This window comes from Triticum dicoccoides, chromosome 6A, assembly GCF_002162155.2.
Source record: "Triticum dicoccoides isolate Atlit2015 ecotype Zavitan chromosome 6A, WEW_v2.0, whole genome shotgun sequence".
In the NCBI taxonomy this organism is placed as follows: Eukaryota; Viridiplantae; Streptophyta; class Magnoliopsida; order Poales; family Poaceae; genus Triticum; species Triticum dicoccoides.
Window position 1 is genome coordinate 158207271 of NC_041390.1, and position 18305 is coordinate 158225575.

Consider the following 18305-nt stretch of genomic DNA (forward strand, 5'->3'; position numbering starts at 1 on the left):
GATACAATCCGCGGGATGGGGTTAGACCCAACAAAAATTCGCCATAGCAATACTACCTTTAAAGGAGTAACGCCAGGCCCAGGGGCTCGTTGTACGGGCTCCCTCCTACTACAAGTTATATTCAGCTCCCTCGATAACTTCCGTCGCGAGCATTTAACCTTCCACATCGCTCCGTTCCAAAGTGGCTATCAAGCACTGCTTGGACGCGAAGCTTTCGCTCGCTTCAACGCAATACCACATTACGCCTCCCTCACACTCAAGATGCCCGGTCCACGTGGCATCATTTCAGTGAACAGAAATATCAAGCGATCCCTGCGCGTCGAAGAGAGTGCGGCTGCCTTGGCAGCCGCACACTAAGGGCGCCCGGACCAGCAAAAGCATCCAATAGGTCGTCAAGACCTTAGACACAACTAATCAAGTCCGGCGCCGCTATCTATACCGAATAAATGGTCACACCCCTATTTTTCAATACAAGGGGCTCAACGCGCGCAGACAAGTGGCAATTTCTTCCCATCTTGAATTATACATGGTTTCTTTAAAAACTATCTTTTTGCACGACAACTTTTTCACCTAAATTCCTCTATTTTATAGACGGTCATCGTGCTACACCCGTCCAGGATACGGCACAACGGAGACACAGGCGCAGACGTGCAGCAAGGACCCGCTCCAAGGATTCTTTTTAGATTAAGACCCTGCGTAAACCTTTTTTACTGTCTCTTGTTGATACATATCCACCGTTGAGAAGGATGCTGACGTCTTGGCATGTGGCCACGCCAGAACAATGCATGTACTTGGACACAAGGGGCTTCTTACAAAGGCCATTATTTAGGCCCGGTTTATACCACAAAGACCGAATACCTTAGGGAGTGTTCGGCGTCGCGAGTTTGGCCCTATATGCATCAGCTCCGAATCATTATCCTTGGTCAAATGTTGGGTTTGCCCGGCTCCTGTGTTTTGGTGCCTTACGTTCCGCTTTACCAGCTAAGGTAGCACCAGGAGAACTACTGCGATTGTGCCCTGGTTCATCCGGACGAGCACCTCAGTAGAGAAAGCCAAAAACTGACTGTCATGATATAGCATGAGACTGGTCAACCACTCGATGACCTGTTGGAATGTTAGAATTCCTCCGCCTTAACGAAGGGCCGTTTTCTGGCCAGGCATGTACGCACCCCAGAATCGGGAGAGCGCGGAGCCACCAGGGGCTATCTAGTAGCCCCACTGTCAAACTCCTATGGCTAAGTGAAAGTGTTAAAGCATTATAGTCCGGTTGCCTCGCTCGCTCCGCTATCACCTCCTTAATAGGACCAAGACGTTGGGTTAAGTGTGAACACGTGTTTTTTGCGAGCACCTCCGCATTATATGCGTGGGGGTTGAAGCCGACGGCTGCAATCTTTGAGGTTATACGCATGTATACATAAATGGCCACCCAGGAGGCATCATATTACTTTTAGGCAAAAGTATAAAAATAGCCTTATAAAAATCTATAAAAGCATTTCGCTTACAATGAGATTACATATCACTCAAACATAATATTTTTGAGCAGTGGGTCTCTATCAAACGAGCACCCTTAAGAACTTCTTCAAAGTAGTGCTCAGCAGCCATTCGGCCTATGGCCGAATCCCGCGCTGCAACAGTGGTAGCATCCATCTCCGCCCAGTATGCTTTAACACAGGCAAAGGCCATCCGTGCGCCCTCTATGCACGCCGACCTCTTCATCGGATTAATGCGCGGCACCACGTCAAGGAACTGCTGCACCAAGCTGAAATAGTTGTTTGGTTTTGGCCTTTCCGGCCATAGCTGATCCACAACAGACCTCATAGCGCGTCCGGACAACCTATTCAGTTCGGCCCATTCGGCTAATAAGTCAGTCCCTGAAAGCGGACGCTCGGGAGAGTGGAATTGTGTCCAAAACAGCCGGTCCACTTCACGGTCCGTCTGAACCTGGAAGTACTTGACCGCATCAGCAGCGCTCGCTGCCAAATCCATATACACATCCTCCAAATTCCACATCCGATCCAGAGGGGCATACCGTGGATCTCCGAACTTCCTCCGCAACATAAAGGATTTCCCAGCTACAATATCCCCGGCTTCCCGCAGCTCCTCCTTCTTCGCCCTCCTAGCAGAGCGGATGTCTTTCCTCGTCGCAGCAGCCTTCTCAAGGTTCGATGCCTTCGCTAGGTCTTCCTTTTCAAGAACCCGGCAACGGTCGGCGGCGGCTTTTAATTCTATGGCCATCCTGGCCATCTTATCTCGGCTCTCGCCATGCGCGGCCTTCTCGGCTTTCAACTCTTCGGCCGCCTTCAAAGCAGCCGCATTACCAAACCTCGCTTGTTCCTTGGCTCGGGCAAGTTCTGCCCACAAGGCTTCAACAGTGGCAGCTCCATCTGCAGTCACAACATATTAAAGATATTGGCATCATATTGCTCTTACTATGTGGCGTTTACCAGAAAATGATACTTACCATGTGCCTCGTCAAGCCTTTTGTCAACAAGCTCGATGTCGGCGTCTGCCGCATCCAACTACCGTTTTAAATGGGCAAACTCGCTAATCCGGCTAGCCACCGGAGCTTCCATCACCTGCACATAAAGGCAGTATGGTTGTTACCTGGGAATATGATCCTTTGTTCGTCGTCGTTTTCGACGACAAACAGAGTCTCAGGGGCTACTATCTACACAGGGCAGACCTAGCATGTGCAGGACTATCATACATTATTTTACGTACCTCAAAGCCTGTTAGTAGACTCATAAAAGCTTCATGCAATCCGCTTTCGGTGGACGAGATTCTCTCCATCACCGTATTCATCAACAAACGGTGTTCATCTGAGATGGCCGCTCGCCCCACCAACCCCCTCAGAACATCCGATCGCACACGAGACGGTGCTGGACCCTTTTGTCTGCTCTCTTCAGGAGCCGGACACTGGGAGCTTCGGGGGTCAATGGGATTATCTTCTGGCCTCACCGGACTCGGAGAGGCCCTCCGTGACGACACTTCGGCGTCGCCCGCTTCCGGAGCGGAGGAGTCCGGAGGAGGCGTTTCGCTCTCCATCATCTCTGGAAGAAGATCCCCCAAAGATGAGCTCATTTGAGAGGGGCTAAGGCCTGAACTGCAAAAATAAATGCGATGGTTATTTTCTCAAAAGAAAAAGAGGGCATACCTGTACTGTTAAAATATTTCGGGTCACTTACGACTCGCTAGAGAATTGATCCCCCCGCGGACATTGTGCGGCAAAAGCGCCCCCAAGATAGGACCCTCTATGGGAGACTTCTTCTCCCGTTTGGAGGCTTCGGCTTCCGAATCCCTGGGCGCAGTCCTTTTCCTCCTCCGGTCGTCTTCCTTCATGGAGACGCTCGCTCCCTCGGTTAGAGTGGGCAGCGATGGGGGCCCGCGTCCGCCCGTATTATCCTCCCCAGTATCTTCCTTCAAGGGCTCCAGGCAAGGTGCGACCTGGAGCATCTTTTCCAATACCGGATTGTCCAAACCCTCAGGGAGAGGGGCCGAACACCGAATCAACTTCGCCTTTGTTATCCAGTCCTGGTCAAAAAGCGAACTCTCAGAAATAACTTCGTAACAAATGAGAGATAGTATGTTCGGCCGGAAGATTCCTTACCTATTCGGCGGCGCGGTTACTGCTCAGGCCCACGTCCTCGGTGATTTCCGGACACTCTACCTGAGGTCTGAAGAATGACTTGTACATCTCCTCGTGCGTCAGGCCGAGGAAATTTTGAATGACATGCGGTCCCTCGGGATTGAACTCCCACAAGCGAAGGGGCCGGCGTTTGCAAGGATGGACTTGACGAACCAACATAACTTGTATTACCGCCTCCCTGAACTTTTTGATGTCTTCCTCTGTGACGGAGGAAGGCATCCATCGGCCTTGAAGGCTAGATCCGGACATGATTGAAGGTTTGGAGCACCTAACCTGAACTTTGGGCATTTGAGCTTGAGGTGGGGGAAGGATTCGACTGAGCATGGGAGGGAAAAAAGTAAAAGCCTTGTCCCTTTATAAAGAGGGTGAATATCAAGCGTCCTCTCCATGGCCATTTGGACTTGCCTATAGTCTAGGAGTCCTAGAAGCGGTTGGGTTACCCACGCCCGTATTGATGAGAATCCCGGAATAAGGGGACACGATCTCTACTTTAACAAGACGTGCCAAGGAAAATGCCTCACATAACACGCTGAGGTGGGATAATAAAACGATTCGAATAAAGGCTTGGCCGTGGTGAGATGTCACACTACGGAATACGTCAGCAGATTAGATTTGTGTAAATATTATTATCTCTATGGCAATATGTGGAAACTTATTTTGTAGAGCCGGACACTATCTTTGTGTTCAAAATCTTCTATGAAGTACTTGGAGGAGGAACCCGCCTTGCAATGCCGAAGACAATCTGCGCGTCGGACTCGTCGTCATTGAAGCCTGGTTCAGGGACTACTGAGGGAGTCCTGGATTAGGGGGTGCCCGGATGGCCGGACTATACCTTCAGTCGGACTCCTGGACTATGAAGATACAAGATTGAAGACTTCGTCCTGTGTCCGGAAGGGACTTTCCTTGGCGTGGAAGGCAAGCTTGGCGATACGGATATGCAGATCTCCTACCATTGTAACCGACTCTATGTAACCCTAGCCCTCTCTGCTGTCTATATAAACCGGAGGGTTTTAGTCCGTAGGACAACATACAGAACAACAATCATACCATAGGCTAGCTTCTAGGGTTTAGCCTCTCCGATCTCGTAGTAGATCTACTCTTGTACTACCCATATCATCAATATTAATCAAGCAGGGCATAGGGTTTTACCTCCATCAAGAGGGCCCGAACCTGGGTAAAACTTCGTGTCCCTTGCCTCCTGTTACCATCCGGCCTAGACGCACAGTTCGGGACCCCCTACCCGAGATCCGCCGGTTTTGACACCGACAATGATCATGAAACTTCGGATCAAGTTGCTACTGAACTTCGTAGGTCCACAAGGGCACGTCCCGCACCAGAGTGGTACGGCAACCCTGTCCTGGAAATCATGTTGTTAAACAATGGTGAACCTTGAACTATGAAGAAGCGATGGCGGGCCCAGATTCCGACAAGTGGCTGGAAGCCATGAAATCCGAGATAGGATCCATGTATGAAAATGAAGTATGGACTTTGACTGACTTGCCCGATGATCGGCGAACCATAGAAAATAAATGGATCTTTAAGAAAAATACGGACGCGGATGGTAATGTGACCATCTATTAGGCTCGGCTTCCGCTAAGGGTTATCGACAAGTTCAAGGGGTTGACTATAATGAGACTTTCTCACCCATAGTGAAGCTGAAGTCCGTCCGAATCATGTTAGCAATTGCCGCATTCTATGATTATGAAATATGGCAAATGGATGTCAAAACGGCATTCCTTAATGGTTTCCTTAAGGAAGAATTGTATATGATGCAGCCGGAAGGTTTTGTCGATCCTAAGAATGCAGACAAAGTGTGCAAACTCTAACGCTCGATCTATGGGCTGGTGCAAGCATCTCGGAGTTGGAACGTTCGTTTTGATGAGATGATCAAAGCGTTTGGGTTTACGCGGACTTATGGAGAAGCATGCATTTACAAGAAAGTGAGTGGGAGCTCTGTAGCATTTCTCATATTGTATGTGGATGACATACTGTTGATGGGAAATGATATAGAATTCTTGGAAAGCATAAAGGCCTACATGAACAAGTGCTTTGCAATGAAGGATCGTGGAGAAGCTGCTTACATATTAGGCATCAAGATCTATAGAGATAGATCGAGACGCCTCATTGGTCTTTTACAGAGTACGTACCTTGACAAGATATTGAAGAAGTTCAATATGGATCACTCAAAGAAGGGGTTCTTGCCTGTATTGCAAGGTACGAGATTGAGCACGGCTCAATGCCCGACCACGGCAGAAGATAGAGAAAAGATGAGTGTCGTCCCCTATGCCTCGGCCATAGGGTCTATAATGTATGCTATGTTGTGTACCAGACCGGATGTAAACCTTGCCGTAAGTTTGGTAGGAAGGTACCAAAGTAATCCCGGCATGGAACACTGGACAGCGGTCGAGAATATCCTGAAGTACCTGAAGAGGACTGAGGATATGTTTCTCATTTATGGAGGTGACAAATAGCTCATCGTAAAGGGTTACGTCGATGCTAGCTTCGACACAGATCTGGATGACTCTAAGTCACAAACCGGATACATGTATATTTTGAATGGTGGGGCAGTAAGCTGGTGCAGTTGCAAGCAAAGCATTGTGGCGGGATCTACATGTGAAGCGGAGTACGTGGCAGCCTCGGAGGCAGCACAAGAAGCAATCTGGGTGAAGGAGTTCATCACCGACCTAGGAGTCATTCCCAATGCGTCGGGCCCGATGACTCTCTTCTGTGACAACACTGGAGCTATTGCCCTTGACAAGGAGCCCAGGTTTCACAGGAAGACCAGGCATATCAAGCGTCGCTTCAACTCCATTCGTGAAAGTGTTCAAAATGGAGACATAGATATTTGTAAAGTATATACGGACCTGAATGTGGCAGATCCGTTGACTAAACCTCTCCCTAGAGCAAAACATGATCAACACCAGGATTCTATGGGTGTTCGGTTCATCACAATGTAACTAGACTATTGACTCTAGTGCAAGTGGGAGACTGTTGGAAATATGCCCTAGAGGCAATAATAAAATGGTTATTATTATATTTCTTTGTTCATGATAATTGTCTATTATTCATGCTATAATTGTGTTTTCTGGAAATCGTAATACATGTGTGAATACATAGACCACAACACGTCCCTAGTGAGCCTCTAGTTGACTAGCTCGTTGATCAAAAGATAGTCATGGTTTCCTGACTATGGACATTGGATGTCATTGATAACGGGATCACATCATTAGGAGAATGATGTGATGGACAAGACCCAATCCTAAGCATAGCTCAAAGATTGTGTAGTTCGTTAGCTAGAGCTTTTCCGAATGTCAAGTATCATTTTCTTAGACCATGAGATTGTGCAACTCCTGGATACCGTAGGAGTGCTTTGGGTGTGCCAAATGTCACAACATAACTGGGTGACTATAAAGGTGAACTACGGGTATCTCCGAAAGTGTCTGTTGGGTTAGCACGAATCGAGACTGGGATTTGTCACTCCGTATGACGGAGAGGTATCTCTGGGCCCACTCGATAATGCATCATCATAATGAGCTCAATGTGACCAAGTGGTTGATCACGGGATCATGCATTATGGTACGAGTAAAGTGACTTCCCAGTAACGATCCTAAACAAGGTATTGAGATACCGACGATTGAGTCTCGGGCAAGTAACGTACCGATTGACAAAGGGAATTGTATACGGGATTGATTGAATCCTCGACATCGTGGTTCATCTGATGAGATCATCAAGGAGCATGTGGGAGCCAACATGGGTATCCAAATCCCGTTGTTGGTTATTGACCGGAGAGTCGTCTCGGTCATGTCTGCATGTCTCCCGAACCCGTAGGGTCTACACACTTAAGGTTCGGTGACGCTAGGGTTGTTGAGATATTAGTATACGGTAACCCGAAAGTTGTTTGGAGTCACGGATAAGATCCCGGACATCACGAGGAGTTCCGGAATGGTCCAGAGGTGAAGATTTATATCTAGGAAGTCAAGTTTCAGCCATCGGGAAAGTTTCGGGGGTAATCGGTATTGTACCGGGACCACCGGAAGGGTCCCGGGGGTCCACCGGGTGGGGCCACCATCCTGGAGGGCCCCATGGGCTGAAGTGGGAGGGGAACCAGCCCCTAGTGGGCTGGTGCTCCCCCCTTGGGCCTCCCCCTGCGCCTAGGGTTGGAAACCCTAGTGGTGAGGGGCGCCCCACTTGGCTTGGGGGGCACTCCACCCCCTTGGCCGCTGCCCCCCTTGGAGATTGCATCTCCTAGGGCCGGCGCCCCCCTAGGGGTCCTATATATAGTGGGGGAGGGAGGGCAGCCGCACCCTAGCCCCTGGCGCCTCCCTTTCCCTCCCGTGACACTTCTCCCTCTCCCTGGGCTTGGCGAAGCCCTGCTGAGATCACCATTGCTTCCACCACCACGTTGTCGTGCTGCTGGATCTCCATCAACCTCTCCTTCCCCCTTGCTAGATCAAGAAGGAGGAGACGTCTTCCCAACCGTACGTGTGTTGAAAACGGACGTGTCGTTCGTTCGGTGCTAGGTCATCGGTGATTTGGATCACGACAGTACGACTCCATCAACCCGGTTCTCTTGAACGCTTCCGCTCGTGATCTAAAAGGGTATGTAGATGCACTCCTCTCTCCCTCGTTGCTCTCCTCTCTCCCTCATTGCTAGATGACTCCATAGATTGATCTTGGTGATGCATAGAAAATTTTAAAATTCTGCTAAGTTCCCAACATCCGCGCCGCCATCCGCAGCCAACCCCGCGCTGCCACATGGCGCACCCGCGCCCACATTGTCGTTGCCGCCGCCCGGGGCCCAGATCCGGCCCACCCCGGGCCGAACCGGGCCTCGTCGGGCCCCACACCGCCGCCTCCGCCGCTGGCCGCTTGCCGCCCGCGTCGCCCCCGCGCGCCACCGCTAAGCTTCGCCGCCGCCGCGCCGGGATCCGCCGACCTCCACGCGCCTCGCCATCCGGCCGGACCTGCCTTCTCCAGCCTCTCCCCGCCGTCCCAGACTCCCTACGACTCCAGCGACTCCCGCAGACTCCGGCGAGCTTCGGATCTGCCTCGGTTCGTGCGCTCGGGGTCAACCCCTAGATCCCGAGGTCCACTTTTCCACGAAGTCCCTTTTTCTGGTTAACTTTATGCCCTATTCAACATGTCGTAACTTCTCATCCGTAGCTCCATTTTGTGTGTGCCATATATCAAAATGTTCATCTGGATGTGCTCTTCATTTTGTTACATTGTGACCTGCTTGTTTGAGTCCATCTTGATGCCCAAATTGTTGATGCAAGAGTGCTATAAAATGTTAGTTCCTGTTACTTAGCAGATCTTGAGCATTTGTCATTTTTTCCATGATTATTGTGTGCTGCATATAGGCATGAGCTCTATATGTGTTTTGGGCTATGCCTTGCCATCTTTACAAGGGTGTATGCCATGTATTTTTGTGATCTTTTTGGTGACTAGCACATGCATGCAAAGTAGCTCTTGTGATATTGCTGATTTCAGGGACTTAGAATTTCACTAAGTCATTTCCCTGCTGTTATTTTTATGTCATGTATTCATGTTGCTACAGAGAGATCCATGCTTCTGTTGAGTATGTTCAGTAAGGATGATTTTGACATATGGTTATGCTCTATCCATCCATGCCCCAGTTTGCATTTATGGAGTGCCCTAGCATGACTTAATCTTGCTCTACTTTTGGTATAAAATGTTCCTGGCAGATTGTTTACGTGTTAATCATTTTGCCAAGGTTGTTGTAGTTGTTCCATGCATGCTATCAACTTGTTCTTGCTTTTCCTGGCTTCATGATCATGTCTTCTTGCTGGTAGTATGTTTAGTTTGTCATGCAATGCCTTGTGGTGAGTGAATCGAGCTCACAAAGAAGCATTCAGAATTCTGTTTTTGCCATGTCCAGTTTTCTGCCAAGTCTGAATCTGTTAACGGAACTTGCTATGTTTACATGGGTGCCATCATATCTTCTGATCCTTTTTGGCTTATTGTCAGTAAGGGACTTTTGTTATATGCTTTGAGTAGATTCATGCCATGCCTTTGTTTGCTACGTTCTGTTCCTATAGCATGTTGTTATCTTGCTCTAAACAGTGCTTCCTGATGTTAATCTCTGGCATGTTAGTATTTTTACTAAGTCTGTGAAGCTGATATCTTTTGCTCTTTTGCCATGCTTGTTTGAACCTACTCTTTTGTGATTTAGCTGTAGCTAATTGTTCATCTTTTGTCAAGATTCTTTAATAGATCACAGCCATGTGCTTTGTTGCTATGTTGGAGTGCAGTAGCTTAGTTTCTTGTTGCATTTTATATGGCATCATGCTGTTAATCGCAGAATTGTGCCATTATTGTTTTGCTTGCCCTTTGCAAACCGTGCATCCGATTCTGGTGATATTTATATCGATTTCGACCGAAATCAACTCATCTTTCTAGCGGCACTCTTGGTTTGCCAAGTTGAGGCCTGGTTCAATCTTTTCCTTCCGGAGCATGCATATGCATTGCATATCACATCCCGCATGTCATGTCATGTTTTGCATCATGTTGCTTGCGCATTGCACCGTGGTTGATTGTGGTTTCCTTTGCTTGTGTTCTTGCCTTGGGTAAAGCCAGGAGACAAGTTCGTGATCGAGGAACCCGTTGAGTACGCTTACGAGGTCCAGCCTTTCGACAACTCGGAGAACTTTGCAGGCAAGATGACCATACCCTCGAAATCACTTCTATCTTTGCTTGCTAGTTCCTCGCTCTATTGCTATGCTGTGATACCTACCACTTGCTATATCATGCCTCCCATATTGCCATGTCAAGCCTCTAACCCACCTTTTCCTGGCAAACCGTTGTTTGGCTATGTTACCGTTTTGCTCAGCCCCTCTTATAGCGTTGCTAGTTGCCGGTGAAGATGGAGTTTGTTCCATGTTGGAACATGTTTATTGTTGGGATATCATTATTATATCTTGTTTACTTTAATGCACTTATATACTTGGTAACGGGTGGAAGGCTCGGCCTTATGCCTGGTGTTTTGTTCCACTCTTGCCGCCCTAGTTTCCGTCATACGATGTTATGTTCCTTGATTTTGCGTTCCTTACGTGGTTGGTTATAATGGGAACCCCTTGACAGCTCGCCTTGAATAAAACTCCTCCAGCAAGGCCCAACCTTGGTTTTACCATTTTCCACCTAAGCCTTTTTCCCTTGGGTTCCGCGGACTCAAGGGTCATCTTTATTTTAAACCCCCAGGCCAGTGCTCCTCTAAGTGTTGGTCCAACCTGTCAGCCGCTGGTGGCCACCTGGGGAAACTCTAGGCTGGCCTACCAGAAGTTTGGACAATCCGGTAAGCCCTGAGAACGAGATATGTGCAGCTCCTATCGGGATTTGTCGGCACATTCGGGTGGCTTTGCTGGTCTTGTTTTACCATTGTTGAGATGTCTTGTAACCGGGATTCCGAGTCTGATCTGGTCTTCCTGGGAGAAGGAATATCATTCATTGACCGTGAGAGCTAGTGATGGGCTAAGTTGGGACACCCCTACAGGTTTTGAACTTTCGAAGGCCGTGCCCACGGTTATGGGCAGATGGGAATTTGTTAATATCTGGTTGTAGAAAACCTGACACTTAACTTAACTAAACTGAATCAACCGCGTGTGTAGCCGTGATGGTCTCTTCTCGGTGGAGTCCGGGAAGAGAACACCGTCTCATGTTATGCTTGAACGTAAGTAGTTTCAGGATCACTTCTTGATCATTATAGTTTCTCGACCGTGCCTTGCTTCTCTTCTTGCTCTCATTTGCGTAAGTTAGCCTCCATATATGCTAGTGTTGCTACAGCTCCACCTCCCTACCTTTCCTACCCATAAGCTTAAATAGTCTTGATCGCGACGGTGTCAGATTGCTGAGTCCCCGTGACTCACAGATTACTTCCAAAACCAGATGCAGGTGCCAACGATGCTAGTGCAGGGGACGCGACCGAACTCAAGTGGGAGTTCGACGAGGATTCGGGACGTTACTATGTTTCCTTTCCGGACGATCAGTAGAGGAGCCCAATTGGGACGATCTGGGATCTATTGCATTAGGGGTTGTCTTTCTTTATTTGGTTTCATAGTCAGAACTTGATTGTATTCTGGATGATGTAATGCTATATTTATGTATTGTGTGAAGTGGCGGTTGTATGCCAACTCTTTATCCCTTTCTTATTCAGTAAATGGGATGTATAAAGATTGCCCCTCTTGCGACATGCCTACTATGCGGTTATGCCTCTAAGTCGTGCTCCGACACGTGGGAGATATAGCCGCATCGTGGGTGTTACAGCAAGGAGGTACCAAAGTAATCCAGGAGTGGATCACTGGAGAGCGGTCAAGAACGTCCTGAAATACCTGAAAAGGACTAAGGATATGTTTCTCGTTTATGGAGGTTGTCGTGGTTCTAAGTCTGACAGTAGAATGCGGGGGTAGGAATGTAGAGGCAAGATCCTAACTATGAAGGAGTTGTACACGCGAGTTTTATGAGTTCTTCCCGTTCGACCGTAAGTATTGTACTGACGAGTTGTCCATTGGCTGCAATGTAAAGCAGTAAAGGCTCTTTGCTGATTGGAGCAGCAAGCACCGGCTGGGTGGAAAGCAGGGCTTTGAGCTCTGCAAATGCTGCGTCAGCTTCAGGAGTCCACTCGAACTTATCTGACTTCTTCATCAGACGGTAAAGAGGCAGTGCCTTTCCATCGAGGCGAGAAATGAATCGACTTAGGGCGGCCAAAAAACCAGTAAGCTTCTGGACATCATGCACGCGCATAGGGCGTTTCATTCGGAGTATGGCACCCACTTTCTCTGGGTTAGCGTCGATCCCCCGTTCAGAAACGAGAAAACCGAGTAATTTTCTGCCTGGAATTCAAAACGTGCACTTTGATGGATTAAGCTTGATATCATACCTTCTGAGGTTGGCAAAGGTTTCAGCAAGGTCAGCCAGTAGGTCGGAACCTTTTCGTGACTTGACCACAATGGCATCCATGTATGCTTCCACATTCAGACTGATTTGAGTGAGCAGACACTTATGGATCATCCTGATGAATGTGGCTCCGGCGTTCTTCAAACCGAATGGCATAGTGACATAACAGAAGCACCCAAATGGGGTGATGAAAGTTGTTTTCATCTCATCAGGTTCGTATAGACGGATCTGATGATACCCATAATAAGCATCCAAAAAGGACAAACGCTCACACTCTGCAGTCGAGTCGACTATTTGGTTGTTGCGAGGGAGAGGAAAGTGATCTTTCGGGCATGCCCGATTGATATGTTTGAAGTCGATGGACATGCGAAGTGAGTCGTCCTTCTTTGGGACCATGAAAACATTAGCTAATCACTCGGAGTGGTAAATCTCTTGAATAAACTCAGCTGCTATAAGTCGAGCCACTTCTTCACCGATTGCCTTCCTCTTCTATACGGCGGACCGTCGAAGATGTTTTTTGACCGGTTTCACCTTTGGGTCAACTCGCAAACGATGCTCAGCCAGTCCCCTAGGAACACCTGGCATGTCAGAAGGTTTCCATGCAAAGATGTCCCAGTTCTCATGGAGGAACTGGATGAGCGCTTCTTCCTATTTAGAGTCCAGTGTTGTTGAAATGTGAGTCGGAGCAACATTGGGATCCGCTAGATGAATATGAATCGACTTCGTTTCACCAGTCGACTGGAATGCTGAATCAGTGGCAGGCTTCTTAGCTCGCAACAAATCACTCGGATCTGCATTTTTTTGATACTCCTGCAACTCCACTACACCCATCTGTGCATCGGCGATCTTTGAGCCCTTCTAGAAGCACTCTTCTGCCTTCTTTCGACTGCCAGTGATAGTGATCACCCCTTTAGGACCAGACATCTTCAATTTGAGGTACACGTAAGCATGGTCGAGCCATACAACGTGCATAAGCTGGCCTACCTAGAATAGCGTGATAAGCACTCTGGAAATCCACAACTTCAAATGTCAACTTTTCTTTGCGGAAATTCTTGAAATCACCGAACACTACATCGAGAGCGATCTGGCCGAGTGATGCAGCCTTCTTGCCAGGAATGACTCCATGGAAACTCATATTACTTTCGCTCAGTTTGGACATCGGAATGCCCATTCCTTTCAACGTCTCTGCATATAGTATATTCAGACTACTGCCACCATCTATCAGAACCTTAGTCAATCGAGTGCCTTCGACTACTGGGTCGACCACCAGCGCTTGCCTCCCAGGGTGGCTATGTGCGCTGGGTGTCGGACTTGTCGGATTTCGGGTTCCGGCAGACCCTTGAGGTTCGAACACTGGGGTGCGCGTGGAGATTTCGCCTCCTACCTACCTGCACCCCTCCGCCTCGCTAAGATCTAAGCTATGAAAATAACAACACAAGAGACACAGGATTTATATTGGTTCGGGCCACCGTTGTGGTGTGATACCCTACTCCAGTGTGTGGTGTGGTGGACTGCCTCTTGGGCTGATGATGATGAACAATACAAGGAAGAACAGCCTCGCGAGGGTCTGTTCTTGGCTGGGGCGATGAACTGCTAGGAGGAGTCCAGTCACCCTCTTCTCTCTCTCTCCGATTGTTGATCTCCAACCTCCAACCTCTCACCTAGCTCTCTTCCATCCTGCGGGTGGCTGGTCCTATTTATAGAGGCCCTGGTCCTCTTCCCAAATATCGAGCGGGAAGGGAGCCAACAATGGCGGGCTAATTTGAAAGGGGACAGCTAGTATAAGTTATCCTGACAAAAGTAGTCTTCGCCTGCACAAAGCTCTGGTGGTGACACCGTCTTGGGCTCCACGATGACCTCCATCTTGCAGTCCTCCTGGTCTTGGTCTTGTTGCACCGAAATGGCAACCTTTGCCTGATGCCTCGGTACTCCACGGCTGCGCTTGCCCCCTTTGCACCAAAGGGGAAAGGAGGACACTGCGCGGGCTGGCACCTGCCTGGCGCCCTTGGTCGTCATGGCTTGCATCACAGGCACCTCGTGAGGTACCCCGCCTTGATCTCTCCGCCTCCTCGCGAACCAGCCTAATGAGGCCGTGCCTGAGGAAGCTCTGCGTCGTCCGCCCCGCGAGGCTTGGCCCCTCGTGAGGGTCTTGGGTCTGTGTTGGTGAAGATGGGCCATGCTGGGCCCCCCTTTGAGCCACGCCGCAGGCCGCAGGCAGGCAAGTCTGGGGACCCCCGTTCCCAGAACGCCGACAGTAGCCCCCAGGCCCAAGGCGCGCCCGGACTTGGCCGTGCAGGGAGGCGGAAGGGCAAGAGCGAAGCGCCGCGGGCCCTAACAGCCTGTGGCCTTGGGCGCCGCGTGGCGGTTGATTGGACGTGGGCGCCTCCACTTCCCCATGGTGCCTCGGCAACTACGCGGACTGGACAAGTCCCTGCATGCAAAGTGGGTCATGATTACCTGCGATCATGGAGGTCGGTGGTTGGCCTTCGCCGGCCATAAGTACGGAACAGCGTGCGCCCTTCCAGTCCATCCCTCCTTGCTTCTCCTTCTTCCCGGTCCTTGCTCCATCTTGCTGCGATGGCTCTGATCCGCCGGTTCTCGACGGCAGAGAAGGGGAAGGCTCCCCAAGAGGAACCAGACCCGCTCCTGCCAAAGAAACGGCTCGTCCTCCGTGGCCCGGACGAGGGGGCCCATCAAGTGGTGTCGAGACCTTGGTGCGAGCGGGCACCGCCGGGGTTCCCGCTTCCCTTGTACGCCCACATCAAGGGCCCTGAAGGAGTTGATGCTGATCGCCACAGGCGGCGCCGCCGTCGGCGTCGACGAGTCACGAAGGTGTGGGTCGTCCCCCCTGGGGTCCACACCGAGGGCTCCTCCCGAGAGTTCGTGCTCGACGTTGCCATGCCTCCTCAGTCTTGGATTCGCCTTCCTCCCTTCTTCGCCTCCATCATCTCGTAGGGAGAACTCCTGGAGCTTTGGCTGCAGCACGCCGGCTGCTGCACCCTCGCGACCGAGGCAGAGGTCGCGGTCGTTGCCCCGGGCAAGGTCTTCATGACTCGGGGCTGGAGCGAAATCGCCCGGGTTTGCAGGACAAGAGGCACCCTCGCGATCCACTTGGAGTACGACGGTGCTTCAGTGATGTTCTTCAAGGTCTTCGATGCGAACGGGCGCCGGATGGAGTGCTGCCCCTGGAGAGGTGGCCAGGACCCTGCTGCGGCGAGGACTGGGCCCGCCAACCGCTCCCTTGGTGGCTCCTCAGGCGGTGGAGGCGTCGAAGGTTCCAGCGACTCCGAGAAGCTCTTCGTGACTCCGGAGACGAGCGACGACAGCTACGAGCCCCTGAGCCGGCGCCGCTCCTGGAGCAGGGCGGGCTCGTCAGGCCGCCGTCGACTTTGATCTGGATGGGGTTGGTGCCGGTGCTTGATGGCCCACTGTTGATGATGGCGTCTTTTGCAAGGGAGCGCGTAGTTAGTGTCCCTTTAGGATCTGTTCCCTACAAGGAATCTAAGACGCGTCCCGTGGGGGCTTGTAAGGTGCCTGTGATCCTGTTTTGTTAATATAACCCTTGTCGTAGAATTGTGCGAGTTGCTCATTCCGTCTTAGCTCGGTCCTCCCTTTCGAACCTCACGAGGGCTTGGTGCTCTGCGCCGACAGGTCCCAGTCCCAAGGCGGCTTCAGCCGTCGCTAGTATGCCAGGTCGCGATGCCGTGGTCAAGGCCAGGAGGTGAGCGACCCGGAGTCCGGTAAGAGCCCCTGAGTCGCGATGCTCAGGAGGTTCTCTTTGGCGCTCAAGCAGCCGTCCTTCGGTGTGAAAGGAGAGCGGCGTCGCTAACACGGGATTGTATTAGGTGCGGGGATGATGCCACAGTAGCTGGCGCTTCCGGGTGGTGACTTATCTCGAGAATCAGGGGCCGCTCTCTGGTGTGTCGCCGGGTCCGTGCATCGGCATGCATGAGGTTGCTCGACGAGGTCTTCGCATGTCCCACCCCTCTCGCCTTTGCTCCCCTTTCTGCTCTACGTCCTCGGGTCCCGGCCCTCGAGCGAGTCTCAGCCGTCGCTGGTATGCTAGGTCGCGATGCCGTGGACAAGGCCAGAGGGTGAGGGCTGGAGAGCCAGTAGGAGCCCTAAGTCACGATGCTCAGGCACCCCCCCCCCCTTAATGTGCAAGCGGTTCGCGCGGACGAGAGTGAGGAAGACACCGCAAGGGCCTCGCCTGACGCAGCTCCTTTAGGAGACCCTGTAGACACATCATAGAAAAAGAAACGAGGGGGTTGCCATGACAATTGACAGTCAGCCATTGGTTGCTTCCGAGGGGTAATGAGGCACTGAAGGCTTGACGAGGTGGCGCCATGCGGGGCTGCCGCGGCCAGAGCTCAGCCATTCAGGTTTGTCGGCGTTGCAGGGACGGACCCATGCGCAAGCGTCGTGCCGTTTGGGAGCAGTTCCGTCAGTTGAGCGGGCAACTAGGTCAAGCACATTAGCCGCGAAGGAGTGGATTCATTTAAATAGATGCTGGGAAGGCGGACATCACTGGGTGAGGCCCGAGTGACTTGGGGATCATGCAGCCCGAGGGGCGCCCCCAACAAGGTAAGCTAACAACATGAAATAAAAGGGATACACGCCGTAGGGACGGACCCACGCGGCCTGGGAATAATGCAGCCCTGGGGGGGCGCTCCCAGCTGGAAATGAAACTTGAAAGATGTCATCTGATGACGTTGAGGACGAAGGAGTGTTGGTGTAGCAGACTCGATGGGCTGCGGAAGCCGATCCTCACGAGCCCCCAGGCCCAGGGGCCTCGGGAGGCTCCGGAGGCGCTGGCGGCTCCTCACGGACCATCTCCATCTCTGCCAGGGCTGCGGAATGCCTGGCCTCTCGTGCCTCCGTGATGCCCCTCATGAGGCGCTGGTACGTGGCAGCCGCGTTCGGCAAGCTGTAAGGCATGCGAACGTAGCTGTGGGGTGGACCTCCACAGCGCCCCACTCGCGAGGGCCAGAGGCGCTCCAGAGAGGCGACTCGGTTGAGCCGTGGTATGTCGATGCAGACGCGCAGCCCACCATCCTCGCCTGGATGGGGAGCCACTGCTGGTAGGCGGCGGCCGCCTTTCATGACTCTTGACTCCTGTAGCTCCTAAATGGCCTTGCTGACAAATCTTGAGGATCTGGCTCTCCTTGCCTTTCTCCTTCTTGAGGGAAACGTGCTTCGAAACACGCCTCCATGTGGTGCCCAAGCGCCTCCCTCGTGGCCCTAGCTAGGTCGGTGGCCCTCCAGGGGAGAGCCCCCGAGCCCTGCCTGAGGAGGGCGCCGGGCGCGCTTTCCTATGCGATGGAAGGAGGTGCCCCCTAGGCAGGCACGGGCCCAGAGGGGCCTGCCTCATGTGGGGCCAGGTCGGACGATGTCTTCTTCTTCTTGGGGGCGGTCTCGGGAAGCCTCCTGCTTCCGCGGTCCGGGTCTTCCAGTGACGCGGCCTGAAAGGCTCGTTCCAGGGAACACACCGCGTCCTTCTCTTCATAGGGCACCGTGATGACACCGCCATTTCCTGGCATCTTGAGGACGTTGTAGCCGCACACTTGAGCTGATCTGTTGAGCTGAACGTGATGGCGCACGCCGACCACCTGAGAGGGCGCGTGGCTTCGAGCCTGGGGAGGATTGCGATTGGCTGAGGCGCTCCCTGCGCCCTTCACCTGGGGACGGGCGGGCTCCAGGCCGGGCTTCTGGCGCGGTGAGCCCGGCCGTCGCGAGGGTGCCAGCCCCC